The following is a 6,375-nucleotide window of genomic DNA, read 5'->3' as shown; positions in this document are numbered from 1 at the left end:
GGATGAAGTAAGGTTTTTCCCTTGGCATCCTAAAGCATGTATTTATTCCATAGCCATCCAGAAAGCCAGAGCTGGTCCTTGACAGCTTGCTCAAGTAGCTATACATAGTTGCCTTAGATACTTCTCACTGAGCTTTTAATTCTGTAACTTAAATTCCCCAATTTCTAAAGATTGGCTAATTAAGGTATGCTGACTTTCTTCTTCAAGACATGCAAAAAGTTATTCTTGAGTTTTACCATTTAAGATGAGCCTTCCAGTTTCTTTACTGGCAGAAATCTTCTTGGCTTGTAGATATTATAATAACTGAAGCTACTCAATAACAACTGCAGATTGGTGTAAAAAATGCATTGTGTTAGCCAATGTTAAAAAAAAAATAAAACACAAGGAAACTTAAAAAGGATATTATGATAACACTGGCTTATTTGTACTTCACTCAGTGGCTTCATTCAATCTAACATCATTTCTTGTATTACTGTTGCACTAAAACATTTCTGCAAATTATTTTATGAAAATACTTCCCAGGAATTTTACAACTGCATGTAAGTGGGTGACAAATTTATTTGACAGTAATCCTATGGACAGAAGAGCCTGGTGGGTTACAATCCATAGGGTCACAAAGAGTCAGACACGGGTGAAGTGGCTTAGCATACACGCACACAATATCTACTTTGTTAATGTCTACGTTTTTAAACTATCTCATATGATGAAACAAAGGATTGCTGACTATTTTTCACGTTTCTGCTTACTATTCTGTTTCAAAACGTGCGTGATGTGGTGGTGAAGTAGCAAGAAATTCTGCACCAATAATATTTTCCTAGAAATGTTGAAGGTGAATCTGGGGCCCAAAGCACCACACTCCAATGACATCATAACTCACCATATTAGCTTTTACAGAATGACATAAAAAACTCTGTCATACAACATATAAACCTAACAAAATATTTTTTTATTTGCAATTTGAGGAATGCACAGAATTGCTGGTATGACTAACCATATGCATACTTTGAACATAATAGTAATATGAAGTAAGAATGTTTTTCTTCAGATTCATTGCTGGACATCACTTTGCCAACAAAGGTCTGTCTAATCAAAGCTATGGATTTCCCAGTAGTCATGTATGGATGTGAGAGTTGGACTAAAAGCCGAGTGCCAAAGAATTGACGCTCTAGTACTGTGGTGTTGGAGAAGACTCTGGAGAGTCCCTTGAACAGCAATGAGACCAAACCAGCAAATCCTAAAGGAAATCAACCCAGAATATTCATTGGAAGGACTAATGCTGAAGCTCCAATACTTTGGGCAACTGATGTGAAGAGCTGACTCATTTGAAAAGATCCTGATGTTGGGAAAGATTGAAGGCATGAGGTGAACGGGATGGCAGAGGATAAGATGGTTGGAAGGCATCACTGACTCAATGGAAATGAGATTGGGTGAAGGGAGATAGTGAAGGATAGGAAAGCCTGGCGTGCTGCAGTCCACGGGGTCACAAGGAGTCGAACATGACTGAGCAATTGAACAAACTAACTAGTTCTGAACTATATGAGACTATTAAGGGTTATGTTGTCAACAAATATGTTTTGTATGGAAGTATGTTCCAGTGTTGCAGCTGCAATGGTGGGACAATATTCTGAGTACTTACCAGAGTAAAGATCTTTCTTCAGACTGTAAATCAATTCTGCCCTCTTTACAGGGAAAGTTTTACGGTGGGGAAAAAAAGAAAAAAAAAAAAGGAGGGGGCTGATATAACCACTACTTAGTGATATAATAAGCTTTGTAAAAAAATAAAAAAAAAGACTATTCAGTTAGAGTCTATTCTCTTTTGTGTCTGATAATATGAATGTTGATACACTCATAAGCAAGATGGTTATTGAGAAGAAAATTTCTCCTGTTTATATTTGTAATATGCAGCAAGCTTTTAGTGTTTCTAAAAGATGAGTAAAGAATTTGGCCCAACTTTTAGTATAAATCAGCAGCATACATGCTTATTTTTTTCTGATTTTGTTTTTGTTTTTAATGACCTTAAAACTGTCCTATAATTTCATGTCATTAAAAACAAAAAATTCCCAATGCCAGATGGCATACGAGAAAAAAACAAAAGTTAAAGGTTGGAAAATCAAAGTGTCTACACATTATGATGGCATGCTCCATAATTTAAAGACCATAATCAGTGCATTAAGAAATAGCTGTATCACACATATGGAAAATAATCACTGAGCATTTTTCATGTTTGATAGAATGATTTGAATTTTATATTTCACCAAAAGAAGATTTAAATGTAGAAAATTCGTAGATTTAATACTCATTTTTAAACTGAAAATATAATTTAAATTTAGCTGTATTTTTATGGCCTAAATTGCTGGATTAGGATACTTATGGATGACAAATATTAAATTTTGGAAAGGCAGCATTCCTCACTTTATTTTGGATGAAATAAAATTAATATCCCAAGATTGCTTTAAAATATTTTTTCTATTCCTATCCATATACCTATTTAATTTGGTTTTTCATCCATGTGGAATCTGAAAAAGTGGTACCGATGAGACTATTTGCAGGGCAGGACTAGTGAGGCAGCGGTAGGAAAGCACACGTGGGCACTGCAGGGGAAGTAGAGAGCGGATGAACTGGAAGGTTAGTGTTGACGTATCTGCCCTGCCATGTATATAATAGATAGCTAGTGAGAACATACTGTGAAGCATACAGAGCTCAGCTCAGTGAAGGCAATGGCACCCCACTCCAGTTCTTGCCTGGAGAATCCCAAGGATGGGAGAGCCTGGTGGGCTGCCGTCTCTAGGGTCTCACGGAGTCGGACACGACTGAAGCGACTTAGCAGTAGCAGGTAGTTGGGATAAGGGGTAGGTTGGAGAAAGTAGGTGGGATGGAGGTCCAGAAAGGAGGAGGTGTATATATACATATAGCTGATTCACTTCATTGTACAGCAGAAATGAATACAACGTTGTAAAGCAATTATACTCCAATAAAAATACACATTATAAAATTTTAGGTATACATTAAGGCCTATGAGTAATGTTGTAAGGATATGCGGACTGTCTTTGGGGAGAGTGGGCAGATTTCCATGAGGTCCTTGACTACTTTGCAGATGCCACCATTGACTATTTCTTAAATTCTACCTACATCCTCCCTTCCCATGCCTTCTAGTGCCTTTGTATACAATATCCTTATATTCAAATATCCTTATATCACATGATATATACCTGACTAAAACTTTAATGTAGGAACTGTCCATACAATGTCGCTCTACATTTCACCAGACTGGAGTAAACAAAGCAAAGCCTTGATACTGGGTTTTTCCTTTACACGGGAACTACTATACTTTTGCCCTCATTTGAACATGATAAAATTACTCTGTGTGTCATTTCTTAGAGGCAGATGTTTTCTAACATATTGAGCTACAGTAATTTTGGATTATCTGCCATTTTCATTCATTCCCTGTATTATCAACTCCTACCCTGCACCCCCTTTCCTGATTTTAATGATTTTTGCAGTACCTTCCGCTTGAGTGAGTGCAGCATATTTCTTTCTTTCTCCCTGCCCCGGTGAATAGTGACTTGGCTCCATCACATGCTTTGACCAACGAGATGTCAGTGGATGTGGTATGAACAGAAGCTTGAAATGCACTGATATAGTTTGACTCACTCACATTGCTCTTGTAATCTGTCACAAAAAGAATATGCCTCCAGTAGCTGCTGATTCAAGGAGAATGTGGAGACATTTGGAGTGGACTGGAACACAATGCTGAACCTGGAGCTAAATCCAGGTGAGCTCAGCTGAGTGCATTGGAGCTACAGCCAGCTCACAGACTAGTGTGTTGAACCACAGATCTGTTGATGGCCACAGATATTCTGGAGCACTGCACACTGCATTACTGCAGCAATGGATAAGAAATACAGTAGATTCCTAAGATACAATATTGTTAATTTCTGGTATCTCTTGGGCTCCTATGACTATCATTTTAAATCTTCTAGAACCCTTCTCTTTTTGCAACGTGAGATAAAGGAATCATTACAGCTTTTCCATATGAGTGCACATGTGTTTTGTAATCTGGTGTATTTATTTCTTCAAGGGCAAAAATGGTGGTCTTCTATCATTTATTCCTCGATATCATATGAGGAGCGGAAGTAGCAATGATTTGTTTAGACATTTAAATAGTAATAACGTGCATGACTTATTGGACCTCACAGGCATTGTGTGAAATCTAATATCCTTTATCAATTTCTTTGCTCCTTAAGGTAGCTGGAATATGTTCTATAGTTTATAGCTGAGAATTCTTAGTGGCATTTGCCACTAGGAAGCAATCTCCTTCTCTGTTTCTTTCTCTCTCTGTCTTTCCTGTTACAGATTTTGTGTGAGATGGTACAATCATTTTCCCAAGTCTTGTAATGACACTTTCTAGATGGCTATCATTTTGTCCCAGTTATCAAAGTACTATCTGTAGTAGCATGTGCTCCTTCAATAACTACTGCACCATCATGATTTAACATGAGCATCATCATGTATAATACACCTCCTTCTCTTCAGTATATTATTTGCATCATGAAACATCTTTGCCACATTTACATGGATCATTCATTCTGTAAGGCAGTATTTCACAAATATCTCCACTGAGGGATTATTTTAAAAATGTCCCTAGTCCATTGTGACATTTTGCAAAATATAATAAGAATGAATTGCTAGAAAAATAAAACAAAATTTAAAAAAGCAGACATTCATAACAGAAGGTCATTTATTTTTATTACAGATTCAACAGGAATATAATTACATTTCAATGAATATAATGAAAACAAATAGGGTCAAAAACATAATTTTAAAACTGCACACTTTGTTTATTGAAAGTGTGCTTATAGGTGAGTAATCTAGAGAACTTCTATGTATAAATTTGAATGTTATGCAATACTAACTAAAAATTATGAGTCAAATAGAAAATTTCTATGTTGAATGCCTATTCATACACTGAATGAAAACCACACATGTTGATATTTAAACTCTGTGATAAATGAACTTACTTCTTGTTTGTTAACTTATACAGTCTCAGGTGGATCTAGATTATGAGTGAAATTTTTACTCTGATAACCCATGATGATAAGTTTATTATTCTGATGGCAGAAGTGAATTCATCAATAGAAAAGATTAAATTTGACCTACAGCAACTTTATTTTCTACAGGTCTGAGAAAATATGCAGATATGCTGAGGCTCTACTGATTTAAGCTGGGATCGGTTTGCCTTGGTGCCAAATGTGCTTTGGGTTCAGGTCCTCCCCAGAGGCCTTCATGTCCTTCTTGGACTGACAGCTATCTGGAGGGAGGATGTTTATCTTACAGTGCATTGGAGCACAATAGAGCAATGTAATGATGCACAATTAAAGCCTCTACTCAAATTAGAAACACCGACATCCCATTGGTCAAAGTTAGTTCCATGGGCAAATCCAAGATTAATACAGCAAGTTCACTTACTCTAGAGGAAGAATTGTAACACTATATTGAAAATATGTTGATGCCAGAAGTGACTGAGAACAATTACACAATATATCACATCTGTTTCCATTAGCTTCCATTTACTGAATTCAGTGTTAGTACTAAGACATGATTATTGATTAAACTGGCACAAATCAGGGTAAAAGTGTAATGATTCTTAGCCAAAGTCATAGTTGTAGCGGCATGACTTCACATTGTTACCAACCTTCCCCTGGTATTCCTGGTGATGTTTAATGATAAGCTCCCACATTATGGTTTTATTTTTACACATTATATATAATATACTACTATGATATAGCAACTAGAAGGCACAAAAGAGCAAAATGTTGATAGAAATTGAGAGAAAGTCAAATGGCAGATGAGAAATAAGCTTGGGGAAATACTACCACTCTCCTCCAAGACTGCCATACAGCCATCACTGGCACCAGAAAAAAAAAATTATCCTGACCCTCTTCATAAATCTCACAGAGAAAAGTAACATATAATATCACAGTATATCTTAAAATATCATAGTATTTTGGAACCTTAATAAAAATTCATAAAGCATTGCAAAACCATCATTACCAATGAGCTATAATAGAACTACTAGTGGGCTTTCTTGGTGGCTCAGAAGAATCTGCCTGCAATGCCAGAGACCTGGGTTAAATCCCTGGGTTGGGAAGATTCCCTGGTGAAAGAATGGATACTCACTTCAGTATTCTTGCCTGGAGAATTCCATGGAAAGGGAGCCTGGTGGGCAACAGTCTATGGGGTCGCAGAGTTGGAAATGACTGAAAGACTAACGCTATCACTGTTTCACAGAACTTCTGCTACATTTTTATTTGCAGTACCTGAAATTTTAATAATAATGCAGCAATGTGAATTGCCTGAATTTAATGATTTAAGTGG

Source organism: Ovis canadensis, chromosome 15 (assembly GCF_042477335.2).
Source record: "Ovis canadensis isolate MfBH-ARS-UI-01 breed Bighorn chromosome 15, ARS-UI_OviCan_v2, whole genome shotgun sequence".
Taxonomy (NCBI): Eukaryota; Metazoa; Chordata; class Mammalia; order Artiodactyla; family Bovidae; genus Ovis; species Ovis canadensis.
This window is presented reverse-complemented; position numbering follows the sequence as displayed.